Here is a 19,442-nt window from a genome sequence, read left to right on the forward strand (position 1 = left end):
GGCGGGGCGGTCGGCTGTTGCGGTGCGTGAGGGCGCGGCAGAGCCAGGCCTGGGGGGAGCGCAGGTACCGGACGCCATCGTCTGCTCCCGCCGAACCGCTGAGCGCCAGCGGCTGCCGTGGAGCCGGCGGCGGAGGGGCCGATGTTCCCGCCGCGCCGAGGCTGCGGGGTGTGCGGGGGAGCGCCGCTCCTGGAGGCGGGGTGCGTTGGGGCGCGTAGGCCGCTGCGGGGAGGGGAGAGGGGGGACCCACCGGTCCGTCGGCGGGGCGCGGAGGCCGCCGCTGAGGTAAAGGTGTACGGCGCCGGGGCTGCCGGCGGACCCGTTGTCTCTGTGGTGAGGGGCGACTGTCGCCGATTTCACGCACCGGGCTGTAGGAATAAAGAAGCTCTGTGCGAAACTGGGCTTGTGGAGCTTTGTCCAGGCGTCGGTAAAGTGCTTTCTTGTTTTGTTTCCTCAAAAGGGTGTAAGTATTTTGTGTAGCACGATTTGAACCCCCTTTGTTACTGGGAAAGCAGTCATCTTACTAGCCCTACAAGTAGTGAATTAAAACAACCTTTTAGAACTGCTCTTAGATACACCCGTCCAGTTGGGCAAGTAACTGGTGGCTGTCTCTCTTAATAGCTACTTGAAAACGATGTCAGAGGCATCCAATGAGTTTTAAAACGCTAAGTACTTACCCGATGTATTCTTTTGTGTGATTTTTAACATCATACAGAAAACTGTGTACGAAAGACAGATGTAAGTTGCACATGTGTGCTTTTCCAAACTTCAGACTGGATGGTTTGTAGAAGAAAGCAAGGCTCTTTTGAAGGAATTAGTCAGGAACTGTTGCAGATTACAAGGTATTTATTTTTGCCGAAGCACTTTAGCAAGCATGCAACTTCTTAAAACTCGTTAACAAAGGTAAATTATACAGTTGTTCCCCACACACAGAAAAAACCTGTCAAAGCAGAATTATCTGATGAAATGGTTTAAAGGTTAGCTTTAAAATGCAGAGCTGATGACACTTCACCGAGAACAGCTTGTTCCTGTCTCTAGACAAATTCAAAAGAAAAAATAAATCAAGAAAAGCCATGAGAATAATTATCTCCTGCAAAATGGTAGCATATAAGGTGAGAGATGTCCCCATAAGGCTGTACTCTATGCCATACAAACCTTTAAAAAGTATTTTAAACACCATCTGCTATTTGGAATACAAACAAAAAGCCCATATATTTAGATTGTTCCCTAAATTTCACACAGATAAACATGTGAGCAACCATTTTTTCCTCTTGTGAGGCCATCAGGCTGTGTACCACATAGGCCTGACAGTAGTAAGTTTTGGACTATGGGTGAGTGATATTATGGTTCGCTTATATTTTGAGCAGAAGTTGTCATCTGACTGTATGCAGAGCCATTATTAGAAGTTAACTAGAAAAACTGCAAAAATGGACAAGGAAGAAAAACGCACGTAACAGATCCCTTCCTGAGCTGAGGTAAATGCTTTTGCTGCTGTAGCAGTGTCACTTCACAGAGGTCTCGCCTTCCTCTGGGTGACAAGAGTCACACCAGGCCACATCACCCAGGTGTGACCCTAAACTGAAATGAAAACAAGGAATGCCAAACATAATATGTGGGGGCCTTTGGGCCAAAATACTGTGTTAGAGCAAACCCTTTAAGAGTCTTGGAGGGCAGTTGTCTCCATTTTGACATGATGCAGCACATAAACGTGCTTTGTCTGCTAATGGACAAGGTCTCAGAGCACAGGTTGGAGAGTTAGAGCTGTTGTGGGAAGGTTGTGGTGTGTTTGCAAGACACACACAAAAAAATGGGCTTTCCCTAAGAGAGGGGGTTCATTCTGTGGCATCTAGCCTACTTAAAGGGTCCTGCTACCTTCCAGTAAGGAGTGTAGCAGTTGCTTTTTTCATCTGGTGGGCTGAGCTTACCACTTTTTTTTTTTTTTTTCCATTCTGGAGCAAAGAAGACATGCTTGTTAGAGCAGCTCTAGCATTCATTGCTTAGGCTGGCAAGAGGCAAGGCAAATTATCAAAGCCGACAAATGTGCCAGTTGTCCACATTCGGTGCAGGGGGAGAGGGAAAACGGGTGCTACCTACCGTTTCAGTCGCATGAGAAGAATCTGTCTGAACTAGGATTTGTGTGCAGATCTGTATCATAAAAAGTTGCATACTGAACCAGCAGAAGCGGCAAGGATACCACTACCTCAGCAATTACTAGAACAAATGAGAGCTATGCTGTAACTCAGTTTCAGATTGAATGGGCTCAAGAAAATACGAGCATTGGTTTGCCAAGTTTGCCAGCAGCCAATACCCAATATATGACCATCCAAGCCATGCATATAGAGGTATGTTTGTGATCATGTTCAGCCACAAGTTTGAAAGTAGTCATTCCCTTTCTCAGGCAGGCATTCTTGATTTTCACCCATGTATCCAATACATCTCCTTATAGATTCTGGGTTTAACTTAAAAGCTTGAGGTTAAATTCTGAAATAGGCACATCTAACATCTTATTAAAAAGTTTGTATCAATAACATTTGAAATACAAGCAGAAGAAACTTTACACTTGAGACCTGGAATGATTTGCTTACAAGGTTAATGGTTGGTCTGAAAACAGTTCAGGGCATCCATCATTTCAAGGCTGGGAGAGGGACTTCTTCGTAGGGAAATAAGAAGAAAAAGGCACTGGCTGTTCACAGGAAGGAAACGCTTTACAATCCCTGGTAGCCCTCCCCAAACCACTGCGCATGTTTGAGCTGCCTGTCTGTCAGATTTGGAACTGCCAGGTTAAGGTGGTGTGTTTTTAGGCAACCCGCTATTGTTTAATTCAAAAGTTTATTTTCAAGTCTTAAGAAATAGCTGAGTGCGGGCTTGGGCACTGGAAAACCCATTTCTTAAAATTTCATGGGGTTCTCAAGTTTTCTTTGGCTGTTGTCTTCGCAGGGTGTGCACATATGGTCTGTATGCTGTTGGCGAGCCACTGGACAGGTAAATTGTTCAAAGGTTGTTTATGGAACCATAGTTATCAGTTACATCCGAACAGCATTTATAGTGTTTTCACTTAAAAGCGTGAGGTAAAAGGTATGTGATGATGAACAAGAAATTTTAAGGGTTTGACAGTGTTCTATAATCCAAAAGGTGTAGGAAGCACTGAATTCTGTGCCTCAGATTCCAAGTAGAACACGGGACCCCAGGTACTTTGATTTGTAACCCCGGTGTTAATTCATTCCCTCTTACAAGGTTTGACGATCGTACTGACACTGAAGATGAGTATGAACTGCTAGTACTTTGTAAGAGAGAATATTGGAGGCCTACCAGATTTCTGACAAACTGTGCCATATTGCTTAGGAGTGCAAATTCTATGAACTGAAAATAGTTCGTATTTTGAGCAATAGAAATGTATTTTGGTTGCAATGAAAAGAGATGACGTTTTGATCATGACAGACACAGACATTTTCAATCCTTGTAAAAAGTGTCAGTCAAAGGAACCCTAAAAAGCCATCAGCCAACCTGGAATTGCTCTAACTAACTTCTTACAAAAGTATATGATTAACTCAACTTGGAATTCTACTGTATGTCAGGGCACCCTGCAGCTGCGGAGCTTAGGTGTAGCATATTGCACAAACTCATGCCACACCATAATTAAGGAGGCCGCGTTTCCCACAAATGCATGTCTTAACAGGTAAATGAAGTTTGTCTAGGAAGATAAATCTTCAGCTGCATTTTCTCCTTAGTGGAGTTTTTTTTTTAAGTTCCTCCATGGTGTCAATTCTCCATTGTTCCATGGGAAGTAGACTTTCACTGCCACCCTTCCTCGCTGAAGACAATATCAGGTCTCTCTCTTTTCTGCAGCCTTCTATCTTCAAAGGACAGTTGGCGCTTATCACTGGGATCTGTACCTTGCCCCCATCTAATTCTGTTGAAATTGACCCCTGGGTTCAAAAGTTCCTGGGAAAGCTACAAGCTTGTATGTATATGTGAACATGGCAAAACACCAACGTCATTTCCGCAGGCAACCATCTGAGAGCTGCCGCTTTTGAATGAGGAATTCTGTTTCACTGCTCTGCAGACATGGTGACCACATCACCTTCGCCAGCCACCCAGCTGGGAGAGAGCGGCAATCAGCCAGGTCTTGGTCAAGGAATGGTAAGGAAAAAAGTCATGTTCCTAATCTGTAATTTGACCGTAGTAATAATTAAACATAAATTACAGTAACCTTACTGAAGATAGGTAATAAACTAAACCAAAGCTGAGCCGATCTGGTACTGCCAAAGAAGCTCACGGTCATCCTTCAAAATCCAAAGGTGAAACAGTCCCAGGTAGGAACAGCTGGCAACATCAAAAGAGAGGGGGAAACTTAAAAATTACACAAACCCCTACTTAATGGAGTTTCTTTTTTAGCTGTTCCTTGCCGTTATGGTTATTTTCCCCTTCCCCGTGTACTGTGTACCTGTGAACAATCTTGATTGGATTACTGGAGATGCTTATTTCTTTTCTGCCCCGTTGCAGCTTTTCCTCATTGATGGGTATGGATTATATAATAAGAATTGTGGAGGAGATCTCTCCGTGATCCTTCTTTTGAATGTTTTTAAATTAAAAAGATCTTACAAGATGTACAGGGGATAAAACCTGCTGTGTACTAGCACTGAAATAATAAACACCCAAACACATTTTCCTTTCATATCTTTCTTTTCTTCTCTCTTGCATTTCTCACCCTCCTACTATCTTTTGTAGAAGCATATTAAGCTCTTTGGAGTAGATGGGTGCCACCCTAATAGTTGAGAACTCCAGAACAGCCCCACAAAGCTGAGTAAGCACTCAGAGGAGGTTTGGTGTAGATAAATGGCAAGGAATACTGTGTCTAGAGGAAATCCTCATCTACACTATTTCTGTGTGATGCTGAACTTGGAACTGGCTCTGGCCTCAGACTCTGGCAGTTCTCTGAAACCATTGCTGCAGGGTGCAGTGTCAGTCAAAAAAAGCCAGTAAAATATTGGATGTATCAGGACAAGCATGAAAACCAGGCAGAAGGTGTCATTTTGCCTCCATATAAAGCTCTGATGCACCCAGCTGTAGGGCTGGGGTGTTTCAGGCCTCCCCATCTCCAGAAGGACACAAAGGAACAGAAAGAAAAGAACAGAAAGAAAAGAACAGAACAGAAAGAAAAGGGCAACGAAAAGAAACCAAGGATGAGCCATCTGCCTTGCCAGGAATGGGAAAAAGGCTGGGACTTGTCAATTGGCAGAGGAGACGTTGACGTTTACAAAATCGTGAATGTGGTAGATAAGGTGAAGGCAGAACTGTTGTTCACCAAATCCAGCAATACCCAACTAAGGGGCGCTCAGTAAAACAAGTGGGAAGGTAGTTTAAGACAGATACATGAAAGTACTTTTAAAAAAAAATACACACACACCCTGGATAGTGAACTTTGAGAACTTGCTGCCACAGGAGGCTATGGACACAAATAGCATCATCAGGTTCAAAAAGGAGTTACAGCATTTCAGGGATGACACATCATTATAAACAAACACTGGAAGGAATAGGCAGGGGTGTGCCACGGAGCATCCCTAGTACAACAAATGTAGATGCCGGGGAAGGGGAACTGACTGCAGATAGTGGCTGGGCTTTCATGCACTTTCTAAACTATCTCTTACTGCCACTGCTCCATTTTAATTTTTAAAGGTGTAAATACAGTCTTTCATTATAAATTATGCAGTCAGCTTCTCCACATTCGGGGAAATCACAAGAGTCAGCATAGCTGAAATGCAAAGAATCTTCTCACCCAGGAAGGCCACACTATTGATCTCAGTCTTTCCCCTGTTGGGTAAGCAGGGCTAGGTGGACCCATTAGGGCATTTCTTGTATTCTCAGCCTTTTAGTTTCATCCTATGTTTCATTTTTCATTCTAACTTTCTGCTTTATTTTGTCCTCATTCTGCCACCAATTTATTTTCCAAGCCCTATTTATGAGGTTTGAGATACCTATTTTTTCTTACTGCATTTCCCAGATCACTATTTCTATTAATGTGTGGTAATACAATCCAAAAGCTGACAAGGCTCACAGTTGGAGGCTTCTAAGACACAGCTATGGCTTTACCACTTATCCTATAGCCTCCGGGTAAGCCAAGCTTACCACATTTTATAACTTTAGAAGAGAATATTAATTCTGTAAATAATTATTTGCCAAGTATTCCGACTTCCTGCCTGTCATCTAGCTTTTTTTCCTTTCCTCCTGGTTTTCTTAGCCTGCTTTTTTTTTTCAGATGGGGTATAGCTTCACAGAGGAGAGCAGAGACCGCTCTGCCTGGCTTCTTAGTCACTTCCCGCTTCCTTTTCCCTCTTCCTTACGCTTTCCCTTTCTGAAGTGTTATGCTGACACTGCGTGATTATTCACACCCAGACTTTGAGGCTCTTTTATCCGTCAAGAACAAAACCACCTGCAATGGAAGGAGTTTGTATCGACTTCCTGATTCGGACCAGCCAAGTTACCATTGAGAAAGCTTCTTGTAAATCTTTTGCCTTCAGAAATCCAATTCATAGATTGTTTGCAACAGATCTTTGAAATTTAGCAGGGAAAAAGTCCTAGAGGGCAAAGATGTATGCTTTTCTGTGTCCCATGAAATTCTATTCAGGTCTGACAGAGGGAGAAACTGTGAGAAAAATATCCTTTTTTCCTATGGCTTATGTTGTCAGCAGCACTCTGGCAGCCATCCAAAGCCGTGGGCATTCTCGTCCCAGGCAGCGTCCACTGCATACAGCATTGTGCTGGGAGCCTGATACTCTGGCTGTAGCTAAAAAGCTGTTGTGAAAGTGAAGTTTGGAGGCAGCAGAGAGAGAAAAAACAAAACCACCCTCTGTAATAGCTCTCTCTAAACCCAGCCCATAGTATCTCTTTGATCTCTTCCTTTGTGGGCTCAAGAGCACCCTTATTTTGAAGAAATTCAAGCCATACTCCCCAGATGATCACCTGTGTGCTATGCATGGTTCTAATCTCAGCAGAGATTTTTATGAGTAGCTTGGGGCCTTTTCATTTAGGAGGCAAAAGATACTTCCACAAAGGGAAAATATTTTTTTCTTTGGGAAAAGGCATTTTTGTGCTATGTGTGAGGCTATTTTCAGGACTGCTGCCCTATTTGCTCTCACTATTGGGATGTCATTGGAGAATGTAACAGGAGGTTGGAAGAAGTAGGAGGAGGATCTTGATGTTAGGACAGGAGATTGACACACAGGTGAACAAGTTGTTATTTACCTTGTAGTAAAGTGTAGTCCCTGGTGACGCTTTGGTCACTGTTTATACCTGAGGCCAGTATGCTCAGCTTCAGGGTTTTTTGGCCACCAGTGCTTGTCTGGAGACAAGACTTTGCCCCCAGTTTTCTCACAGCTCCAGGTGTACAGCAACATCGAACACATCTCTCTGCTCCTTTGCTTATGTAAAATCCATATGTTATCATAGGAGCAGAGGAAAACCAAAGATCATCGAAATATATAAATGCTTTTTAAAGAACTGTGAATACCTATTCTAACTTAGTATGAATTTTATGGATGATGACTTGTAATCAGCAGCACTGCCTGATGCTGGTGATATCCTTAACACAAGTAACAAAAAAGCACCTAGCAGAAGGTGCCAAATATAATCTGAAGATTATACTTTTACTGTGAGTTAAGGGGGACAAAGCTTTAGGAGTAATTATGTTTTCTGTGAGGACAAGAGCCAGAAGCAACACTTTTTGATGAATTCTAAATAATTTCTGCTTCAGTCGCTCTAGAGCTGGGCTCTGGATTCAATGTATTGGCTTCCTTACAAGGGACTTAAGAAAATTAGAGCTCTGATGATGAAGAAAGGAGGATCTACTTTAACATCTCTTGTCTTCCCCAGCCTATGGAACAGATAGCTATGTTGCCTGTCACTCAGACTCTGAACTACCCACTTACAGTGCAGTGTTTTTAGGCTAATTTAGAGCCATCCCTGTTGCTCACAGTCCACCTAAACCTCTGTGCTGTAACAAGCACAGGAATAGAGAAGCATCTCCGAGGCCAGCCCAGAGCAGGAATACAAACTGGCGTCCTCACCATGCTGTCACTACATGTCATTCAAATCCCTCAGACTCCCTTGCTGTTTGGGTTCTCTTTGAGGACGATTTAGAAATACCATGGTGTCCATTACGTGCTCCACACCCACAGGCTTTGGGTGTGCCTGTGCTCAATCATTACAGTTTTGGATAAAGGACAACTCTTAGACCGAGTTCAGTCATAATAACTGATTCTTTCCATTACGAAAAAAACAGGATCAAGTGTTTTTTTTTTCACATGAGAGGAGACACTATCTAAAAATCTTGTAACTTAGCATTGATATCTAATAATTAAACTGCTAAGTACTTATTTACAGTAATTGTCAGAACAATGGGTAAATCCTATCATGAGTGGAAAAGCTGTGACTCGTACTACTAGGCCTGGTGGTGGTTGTGTTGTCCCTCCTTTGGTGCCTTTGTTTGGAAGTATGAAGATAATCACAGAGCAGATGTGGCCCAGAGTAGTTGTACCTGTCCGGAAGCATGTCAACTCAAGAATGTGAAGGACATGCATACCAGGAATGGAATATATATAGGGAAACACACTATTATTACCTCTGCTGTATAGCTACAGCCAGTGCCCAGCTGGTCAAGTAAATCAAGATTTTGGCAAGTGATCATTAATTCTGTTTTCTCATCTTGTGACTTTCTAATACGAATCATCTCATGTAGCTTTAGAGACCAATAGTATAGAGGTCTACATCTGAGCTAGTTATCTGGGCTTCATTTACAGCTAGTCCACAGATATAGGTGTTTCTGGGGCATAATTACTCTGGATATGCTGGGGAGGCAGCAAAGTTCCTAGGATTTCTTTATAAAAAATAGGGATGTTTTGCCTCTGATCTTTCAGAGGGGATGCTTTAAACTATTCCATTAATATAGTAATGGGTGCCCTAAAAGAAAAGGAGAAAATTACTAGCATTCTAAAAAGCAGTGAGAAATGTATTATTTTTTCCTGGTCTGGCTTTCACTTTCCGCAGAAATGAAAAAGATGTCTCTTCCATATGTCTGGGTTGTCCTGCGACCAGCAGGCACCATGGAGGTTGATAGGCATCTGCCTTAACAAGAGCATTGCACTTTGTAGATTTATTTAACAACTGGTTCAAGCCAGAGCCTCTTAAAGACATGGTTCTCAGCAACTTCCCTCTGCATCCTGAAATTAAACATTAACATAATAAGGAAGTTCAGATACTAACTTAATCTAACTTAATGAACAAGCACACGTTCAATTAGTCTCTGAGGTACTCTGCACTGATTCATGGAATTGGAAATCTCTCCCACAGTATCAATACTCTTGCTGTCAGATGGCAGCAAGTCTGTTAGTTCCAGTTGTGCCGTGTCCTGAAACTAATTCATCTCAACCAGCTGCGGCTGTTGACTGTCAGAATTTCTCAGGTAAAATGGCTGTGTCAGTACTTCTCCTTTGGAGAAAGTGTCACTTATTCCTCTGCATACGTCCACCTGGCGTGTCAAGTTTTTCTTTGACCACAGGATATTTCTTGTGACATTTTGCTGTTTGCAGTCATTGCTTTTCATTATAGATATTCTCACGGTTGTTTTTTACAAAATGGTGACAGCTCCCAGTACCCCAGATTATGTTTCTCTTTTACCTTCTCCCCCACCCCGTCTTTTTTCCCATATGTCTGCTGGTTGCCATGACTTTGACATGAGTTCCTAATAGGTGCTCAAGAGCAGGCACTTGTGTTTTCAGTTTTCTGTTGAATAAAATGTCAGCAAGTAACAGGTCATGTTGGTTGGTTGGTACCGCTCCGTTATTTAGCAGTACCAAGTACGGATCAGAATTGACATCTGTTCCTGTATATTCTTTAACATATTTTCTGCTAGCCTTCAGAGGCTGGAGATAATGGAGGTTATGGTTATATGGCCAAACTTGTATTTCAGAGCAGAATGGTTAAACACGAACCTGATAAATGTCAGACATCACTATATCGGGTATACCAGGCCTAGCATATCAAATCAAATTTGGGATGTCATCTTTCTAAGCTGTTATCTTTTCTAGCAACGCTGTCTCAGGAAAATGAGAATACTCTAAATACACATCTATCAGTAAGGGACTGCTGATTGTATATTTTCCTTTTCCAGCCAGGACGTGCAAGTTTGTTTCTCCTTTGCATTGGGAACAGGTACTTGCTGTGCCATGTGACAAGACTTACCACTTCCTTAATGGCATCTTTTGTTTAAGATCAGGACAAATCTCTAGTCCTTTTCTTAGAGTTTTCAATCCCTGAATGAGTTTCCTCTATCCATTTTACCATTTCTCAGTAACATCTTAAAAATGACCACTCCAGTGTCTTTAAGCATCCATCTGGCAATAAGAGCTTCCCCCAACTCTAGCGTGATAAAGATTATCAGTTAAGACAGTATGATGTGCTGGGCAGGTGGCACGGTATGTAAATAGTTTTAATTACGTTTTGTAAGAAACTTGTTTGTAAGAGCAGTTTTGACAATCACAGTCTGTATTCTGTTTTTACTGTTGCTTTTAATCTGCCTAATTCACGTAAAATCTGACAAATGGACTTTGAACCACGGCCCTGTTGTTAAACAGGAGAGCATGCCTCCACACCCCAGAACTTTTCTAGGTTTACACTTGACTTGCAAATCCCTTATCTGTAGCTGAATATCCCTCTTTAAAGTACTGTTTCCCAGGTCCCTGTGGCTGGCAATCACTTTCAGCTAAAACTGAACTCTTGGGAATGAGAGCGTGAACCTCTCTAGCTGCAGGGCTGTCTGCCACTGACTCCCTCTCCTTTTGAGGGCACTGGCATTTTGTTGACACTTGAGACACTCAAAAGGACTCTGCCACTGCCATTCTTGGAGCCCATGGCAGAAATCTTCATGTTGGGATTACTTTTACAGGCCTCTCTCAACTCCTTCAGTTTCTCAAAAGCTTTGTCACTAGCGGTGGCGCTCATTTCTCAATCACTCTGGCATGCCCTCTGTTTTGTAGAGAAGCAGGCTTAGAAAGCTGGTTCTGGCAGCACCATCAGGCACAAATTTGCCTACAACATTTGTCTCTCCAAGGAATCTTTAAACCCTTTCTTGTCTGTCAGGCTAGGTATACTAATGATAAAATCAACCTCCCTCGTGTGATCATTTCCTAAACCATTCTAGAAAATGAGCTGGATTAATGAAGACTTATTATTTAAATTGCTGAAGCTACCCAGCTCATTTTGACTGAACACATGAGCTTCTGCCACGACTGCTACAACTGGAATGGATGTCTGTTGGTCCCTAAGCATCCGGCATGTCCCAGCTGCAAGATTATATACCTTAGTTTAAACCTCATAAACTAAAGGAGCTATGACTAAATTTCTGAGAGCATGCTCACATGCTGAGCTAGTTGTATATGAGAGCACAAAGTTCTGCATAGGTTAATTTGCCCTGCTGAAAGCTCACTTAGTTAAATTTGACTCAGATATCTGTGCTGTCCGTTGCCATCTTCAGTGAAGTTATACCCTTAGTCCATTTTATTTTCGGTCCCAGGCTTTGTTCTGTAAGCATACAGAGCCAAGACGTTTGAGTGAAATCTGATTCATTCCCTGTCTGATATCTCACTGACCACCATGGCTTAACCTGGCTCTCTGCACCAGCTCCTGGCTTTTTCCAGAGCTCTGGAAAGCTGCAGTTCCCCGCAATGGCCAGCCTTACAGCTGATACTGTCGGCTAACAGCAGCTGCAGCACAGAAAATATTCTCAGGTCTTGTACTTTGAAGTCTGTGGATGGCACTCATAACTATCACTCATCTCTGAAACATGCTTCCCAATGCTGAAAGTGTTTACAGAAATAATTTGCTGTGGATAGGCAAAAAAAAAAAAATGCTGGCAGTTTAACTGCAATTTAACAAACTTAATTTCAACACTCAAGGGATTCCATCTTCAATGTGAAAATGTCACAGGTCTCAGCAGTCCTGTTACGCTCAGCAGATCTGTTTGCTGTTACTCAGCATACCCTTGTTTTACTAGAATTGCAATTGAAATCAAAAGTTAAAGATATTCAAAAGAACTTCTGCTTTTTGTTTTCTTTTAGGTTTAACCTCTCACTTCAAATAAGAGGAGTCTGGTAACATCGTTTGCTCTGTTTCTTAGATGCTACATTAGGCATTTGCCTGATTTTTCATTTTACCTTTTCCTCTCTATGCTTTGATTTTTCATGTCACACAAATGACACAGTAGCCCTAAATATAGCAGAAGATTGCTCATGAGACTCTTAAATTAATCTGATGAAAAGAATTGATTAAACTTAGTTCTTGACTAAAAATTAAATCTTTTTTTCTCTTTGTTTGACTCAGGGTCAATTTTAAGCACCTTTGTCGTTCTTCGACAGATAGGCAAAATGTTTTGGAAAATATTATGAGAAGGAGAAATAGCATAGAAAAAGCCTTGTTCCCACACAATATTAAACCCCTGAGGTTCAATCCTGCAGCACATTGAAAGATCACGTCTACAGTCTGTTCCTTAAACTTGGAATCTCTCATATGTAAGATCAAATATGTGTTTAAGTATCTGAAAACTTTGTTTTGTCTGTTTAACTGAATCAACATTCTGTATGGTGATATCAAACTCAAATAAACTCTGAAAGCACGCCTGGCTCATTTTCAGCCACTGCAGTAAAAAGACCTCCCTCCAAAGGGGAGATAATGCAGGAGAGAGACTAACCCAGGAATCCGCCACCAAATTCAGCATGTAGCCTGCCCTGGATAGTGATTTCTTTGCTGCTGCTTCTTGCTGCAGAACACCAAGCCTTTAGGGTGGATCTCCAGGTCATGTAGACTGGACGTACAACATGAAGAAAACATTACTCCCTAACCTAATTCCGTGTATTTTGACCCCTGTCTTCCTAGTACGCTTATGGAAGAGATGCTAAGTGAAAAGTGACCTGAGTTGGATCTTCTTTACAGGTTGCCAGGAATTCAGCATGAACAGTCAAACAACAACAACAAAAATTTACTCTTCTGTCTTTACCAGAGCATACTGAGATAAGGAAAAATAGTGTCCTACACAAATATAGTACAAAATCAGAATAATATTTTCTCATTCAAGTACCAGCATGTGGAAAAGAAGAGAAAAAACTTAGCTCTGAAGTCAGCCATTTAGATGGTGCCTTAGCAGAGAGAAAGTCAAGAGTTCTGCTGAAATAAGGAAAGAAATACGGGGAACATGGAGATCAAAGCCAGCTTACACTGTAGGAGGACCAACTGGCATTGGCTTGTGTCTCTGTGATGTATTTATTTAAATACAAATTTAAATACATATGTATTCAAATAGTAATAGTTCTACATTTCTAAAACGCTCACTCTCTCCTATTTTCATATTGGTCTTGCATCATTTTGAATGGAACTAAATTGCTTCACTAATTTTGAAGTCAGCTACTAATATTTTAAATAAAGCTGCCAAAAAGTTACAACCATAATTTACCCAATAGAATTACTGCTACAAACTTTGCTACAAGCTACTGACTGAGTAAATAAATTCAAAATTCAAGTGGTGTAATTTATCGCAGACTTTCTGCAGTTAGAGTCCTATACAATGCTTCATGAAGTTGAAAACAAATAGAGTGTTAAAATGACAATACCAGAACAAATTAGTCAGATTCTCTAATTACATTACATATGTTAAGACCTTGAAACTAATATCTGCAGCATACCGGCACATTAATACTAAGACTATATTGTTCTAGCTTTGAGAAAGAAGATACACATTTGACAGAAAATGTTTATATCCGTGATTAAAATGACCATTTAAAGGACAGGTTAGGGCAGGAGACAATGGGGACTATTAAGACAGAAAAAGACTATTAAGACCAGAAAAATGAGCAGTGTAAAACATTTGTTTGGCAAGGAGATTTGGGTTGTCATGAAAATTCCCCCCAGCCCAGCATTAGAATGGTTAAACTTGAACCAAAATGTTTGGCAACTGTGCCCTGCTTGGAAATATTTATAGAAGGCTAATACTTAGCAGGTGGTAAAATTTTCCTACCAAGGATCCCCAAGCATTTTACAAAATGTTAATAATCAAGCTTCATAAAAAATTAATGTGTAGCTTTTCCAGATGTGTCTGCTCCCGCAGGCAGGTGGTTTGAAGCCCCGCAGAGCCAGCCTCCACTGCATGCCCCCAAAGTGTTCCCTGTCCCATCCAGAAAGGAAATCCTGGGAAAGCTGGAAGGGCGTTCAGAGATGTACAGAGGAGTAGGGCACCCTGCTTGCTCTGTGCTCATGTGCCCCGACTTGTAATGCTCTGATGGAGACACCTAACAAGCCCCCAGAAATCGGCACTGAAACAAACACAGAGACCTGTCAAATCTATTCCTGTGACGTTGTTAAACACCATCTGCATTGGAGAAAGGAGGGAGATGCAGAAAGGTTAGAAAACTTACTTGAGGTTGCACTGCCAGGAACTGGCAGAGCCAGAGCAAGAATCCAGTGTTGACTCCCAGCCTTCTGCCTGCATCACCGGTGTGGTCTTTATTCCGGGGAGATACAGCACAAATGGGAAACGAGTCGCTGCAAAGGTATTAGACAGCTGAACAGATTGTAAGTGCTCTGGACAATCTTGTGATTACAGCCCTTGTGAGCTTTGCTTCACTGCTGGGTAAATTGGATTAAACAATTCCGAACAGGTATGAGACACCTAAGTGGATGTAATGTGGTAGGAACAAACATTTTTCCATCAAAGAAAATGCAAGATTTTTCACAGAAATGAATAAAAATTATTTTCATTCTGAAGAAGATCTTTGTAGGAACCTGTGAAAAAAAGCTAATTGTTGTGGAGGAAGAGGAAGTTGTTATAGAAACATAGTGAGACAGATAAAGAAATGTCAAAAGAAGTGGTGGGATGGCCTGAGGCTGAGTACCAGTACTCAGTGATTAATATAATCCACAGTCTGTAAAAGAATGAAGATGGCAACGTTTGCAGTATGACAAAATTGGTTGGGATAATTAAAACAAGAGAAGACCGAAGAGCACTAGTGAGATAGCTAAGCTAGGTCACCGAGCGTCAGATGAAAATTAATGTGGCTATTGCATTTTGGAAGAATTGCCTGAACCGCTTATACAGATGTCAGAGCTCAAAGTTAATGGCAACCGGTAAAAAGAAAGAGTTTTGAGTGAAAACTTCAGTGCAAACCTAGGAGTGGCATGGAGGAAGGTATGGATTTATATGCTAAATGAATCTGTTGTATGGTTATTTGTAACATTTCAGTCCTGATTATTATATAGAAAGAATGAGCAGCAGAAAAGAAGGATTTAGAAGCCACTGGGAAGAATGACCTGGCAAAATTTCCATATAAAATTGAAATTAGGATTATCTAGATAAGAAGTGAATGGGTAACTGTAGAAGTACACAGTAAAAAAAGGGAAGATGCTGCTTTTTCTTGTATTTTTAATTATAATACAAGAGCAAGGAGACATTCAATCAATCCAAACATAAAAAAAACCAAACAAACCTGATCATATTTAAATAAATACAGAATGGATAGTGGGTAGCAATGGATGCAACACTAGACTATAATCCTGAGGCCAGGAGTAGAACCAGATGGAGGAGGTTATAAGACATTTATGTCCTCAATTAAAACATACTACTGTATGCATAGGACTAAAGAGGAAGGATGGTAAAAATGATCATAATTCAGGGACTTAAAAACAAACATTAAAAGAAGGAAATGGACTGGCTATTTCATTTTTGCACAAAGAGGAGGATTTTGTCTTCCTCATCTGAAATATCTGGGACTGTCAACATCTGCTGACAGGACCCTAGATTAGATGGTGCCATCTAGTCTACCCATTTGAAAGTCAAAGGTGTTAATTAGAGGAAACAAGATCATGGGCATATGAAAAATAGAAAAACCCAACAGATTGTGTCGCTTTCATACTTTGGACGATCAAATGCTTCATTTTGTTTAATCGGGAAGTTTATTTTTCGCTGGGGGTATATAAAATTGAACATAATAATTAGTTTAGGCAGTATGTTCATCTGATTCAGATATTTCAGTATATAATGAGTGCTTTTATAGTTATTCTCAGCCTTAATCAGCAGGAGACAGACAATGTATAGGCATGGAGGGGTTCCTTTATCAGCGCTGAAGAGCATGTGACCTGTATATCCCTGCCATCTGCCCATCTTTTAACCCAAGGTAAATCTGCCTCAGTGAAGTACTTCATAAAAGAAAGGAAGTACAGCTGTGGCCAATTTATTCATAACTAGAAATCCTCAATTGTCATATTAACATCAGAATAAGGATTGCAACAAAGTGGTTTTGCTGTTGCACCATGACCACGGCCGTATCTATCTGAACAAACCAGAGGTCAGAAATATTTCCATTTAAAATAAACAATCATTTGCAAAATGACAGGTTATCCCACAGAACCACAGAGATTCTTGTCTCCGTTTTTAATTGTTTTGTTCACATCTGCTTTAATGACTGGGATCTCCATCCTGGAGAAGAAAAAAAATGAAGTGCCTAAGGTGCATCCAAGCTCATAGTCTTCTCCTTTTGTACTGCCAAATTTATGTTTTTTCCATTTCCCTAACACCGTGGATGTCCAAAAACTAAGAAGTCTCATGTGCTGTGTCTTGTCAAATGAGCCCATTTTGATGGGCTCAATTCAATGTGATATAAAGGACATAAATCTTCTGGAAGACAGCTTTCACTTTTTGATGGAATTGGAGCGGAGGCCAAAGTTAAGCAGTACAGGCCGTGTGAGTATGTCAATTACATGGTTCAGTTTTAAAACCTTTTTTAGCATTACTCCCTTCAGCAAGAGATTCAAGTGTCACGGTTGCTGAGCAGGCAGAATGCATAACTAAGGGGACCTGTGTGGTGACCTGAGTCCTCTTGGTCACACGTGATGCAGCAGTACCTCAGGTTACACCATCACGCAGAAGTGGCTGCCCTGGCTGCAAATGTGAACCCCCATTTGGCCAGGGCTGCCTCCAGCTCAGTGTAACTGGGTATAAATAACCAGGAGTTTCCTTGTCTGGTTGTTATAGGAACCTTCCCCCCACCACATATTATTTTAACACCTTATTAAAAGTAGTCGCGTTGCCCCTGTCAGGGGGTCAGGATTTGGCAGAACAGGGTCACACGTGGACTCACGGAGAGCAGAGTTTGTAGAGACCTTGCTGTGCACTGAAGAGTTTACTTTTTTTCTCATAATGAAGAATAGTAGAGAGCTTTATGTTTAAAACACAGTTCAACTAGCATTTAGAGTTGCATTGAAGTACCTTGCTGTCACTCTTCAGTCCACGTTTACATCCAGGATTTTCTTTTCCCCTGAAAAACAACTACTGGTTCCTATCTTCCAGTATATTATCCAGCGGGTAGTGAAAGGAAGCCGAGTCCCCACTTTGCTGAGGATGTGCCAGCGTCACAGCTTCCCAGAAAGGAGCGCTCCGGTGTAGCTAACAGCTAAACCACGGCAGCTGAACTGGGACCTCTTTGCTCTCCTGCCAGAGCTGATCGTGCTCCACCTCTGCGCTCCAGAGACAGTGGAGTTCACTCACACTCCACCAGGGTGAAGAACGTAAGAGATATTGGGCAGAAGGGAAGACGTGGGCATGTTTCTCCTCAGCCATTTGCTGCTCTATAGCACGGAGCTGCACTGGCTAAGCGCGCCCTGCCTCTGCCAAAAGCCCAGTTAGCTGTTTCCACAGCATCCCTGGAGGAATAAAAGTGTCATTCTGGACCTCCTCAGGCATTAAAGCTTATTTAGAAACATCTTCATCCTCTACCGTATGTTATAGCCAGTACTTTCGAGACCTGAAGTTGATTGGAATGAAGTTAGTGAGAGTCCTTATTATAGGATGTTCACAGCCTCGCTCCTTAAATAGGAAGGGATTCTAATCTGAGAGCTTGGGTCTTCGGTTATGAAAACAAATCTTATATTTATACCCAGCCTTTTCTTAGTTCTGTATTTTAAAACCAATACTTACAGCCTTTCAGAGTTTAATTTTAGGTTTTTAGTACTCCTAAGGTTTCTTTGTCCTCTCTTTGGCCCAAAAATGTGTAGCATTTTTCTTTACTTGGACCTATAAATAACAATGCTTTTCTCTTAATCTTGGAGTCTACGTCTCTCTGTCCATATCAGTCCTGACCAAAGGTACACCTTTGAACTTCAAAATCTTTTCAATAGAATATTGCCATATTATTCTGTGTGCCTCATTCTGATCTTTAACTCATTTCTTACTTTCTTCTCATACCTACTTCTGATGCCTTCTCGCTCTGTTCAGCTCACCTTGCAGTATGCAGGAACCTCACTCTACGTCAGTGTCTGTCTTGTTACACTTGACTTCCACTGCTGGGACCTTCTCTTTAATGGACAGTTCAGGTTTCCAGAATTTCCTAATTTCCCTTTGAGCGATCCTTTCCAACAAATATCACCCCTTTTTAACTCAGCTATTACCACCTACCAATAGTAGGGCTTTGGGGATTCTTTTTTTTTTTTTTTTTAAGCTATGCCTTTGTTGCCTTTAAAGTCTATAGATTTTAATAGCTGAGTCATTAAAAAGTCACAGAGTGAAAGCTGTAAGAGTAATATACGGAATCTTAACTTGGCTATTAAAGGAGAGTGGTTTCTAAACATAAGAAGTATAGTCAGCGAGACACTGCCCGGGGCCCTGGAAACACTCCAACCTACAGTGAGTTTTTTCAGGGTGGCAGCAGGGTGTGTGCAATTACATCCCTACCTACAGTTCAGCTTGGATGATTGTTGTGGTTCAGTTCAGCTAGCTAGCAGTGCCAGAGACAAATGCCATGAGCAAGAGGTCACAGACCACGATCATTAGACAGTTGCCTGACATGAGGATATAGTAAGGACCTCCCAGCCTCTCTAGGGCCATGGTGTGTGTGCTGTTCTGTGCCCCCTTACCTCTGCCTTTATCTCTCCTCTCACAGGAGAGTTCCTAAGATGGTGCCACAAAGTCTTTTTTATGACGGAGTGATTAGAAGATGAGGCTCACCTGCTCTGATTAAATCAGGCTCAGTGAGGTTAAAGCAGCTGCTTTAACCATTGTCTGGCAGACTGGAGGGAGGATCTCCATTTGTCTGGCTATGTTGACCGCAGATGTTCCCTTCCCAGAGATCCAGCTGATTTGATGAGAATTTGGGAGATTCAGGTCCCAACTCCACTGTTTGTGGAGGGTTAGCACTCAGTTAGCCTGTCTCTTGTGATCCAAACCGATGGAGGCTATCAACTTGCTGTGCAATCGAGAAACCTTCAGCCAAAAGTGCTGTTAGGACACTGCAGCTCTGGACTTAAACAAGACCGTAAAACTGGTGACTGGAGGGCTCCAGACCGACTGCCTCTGTCCTTCCTGCATCAGATGTATTGCTTTGTCAGACACCAGCTTAGCAAATGTGTCCTGC

The 19,442-nt window shown here is 41.8% G+C and overlaps 1 long non-coding RNA gene across 4 annotated transcripts in view; it reads left to right on the plus strand.

Annotated features, from left to right (window-relative positions):
- LOC128904598 (uncharacterized) overlaps positions 1-19,442 on the plus strand; it is a 36,391-nt gene continuing 16,949 nt past the window's right edge. For 3 of the 4 annotated variants that reach the window (XR_008464551.1, XR_008464552.1, XR_008464554.1), the window contains exons 1-3: positions 11-200; positions 2,938-2,982; positions 4,007-4,140. This is a non-coding gene — a long non-coding RNA (uncharacterized LOC128904598). Of the gene's footprint in view, positions 201-2,937; positions 2,983-4,006; positions 4,141-19,442 lie in introns of all 4 variants that reach the window. The other variant, XR_008464553.1, reaches the window with a different exon arrangement.

Source organism: Rissa tridactyla, chromosome 1 (assembly GCF_028500815.1).
Source record: "Rissa tridactyla isolate bRisTri1 chromosome 1, bRisTri1.patW.cur.20221130, whole genome shotgun sequence".
In the NCBI taxonomy this organism is placed as follows: Eukaryota; Metazoa; Chordata; class Aves; order Charadriiformes; family Laridae; genus Rissa; species Rissa tridactyla.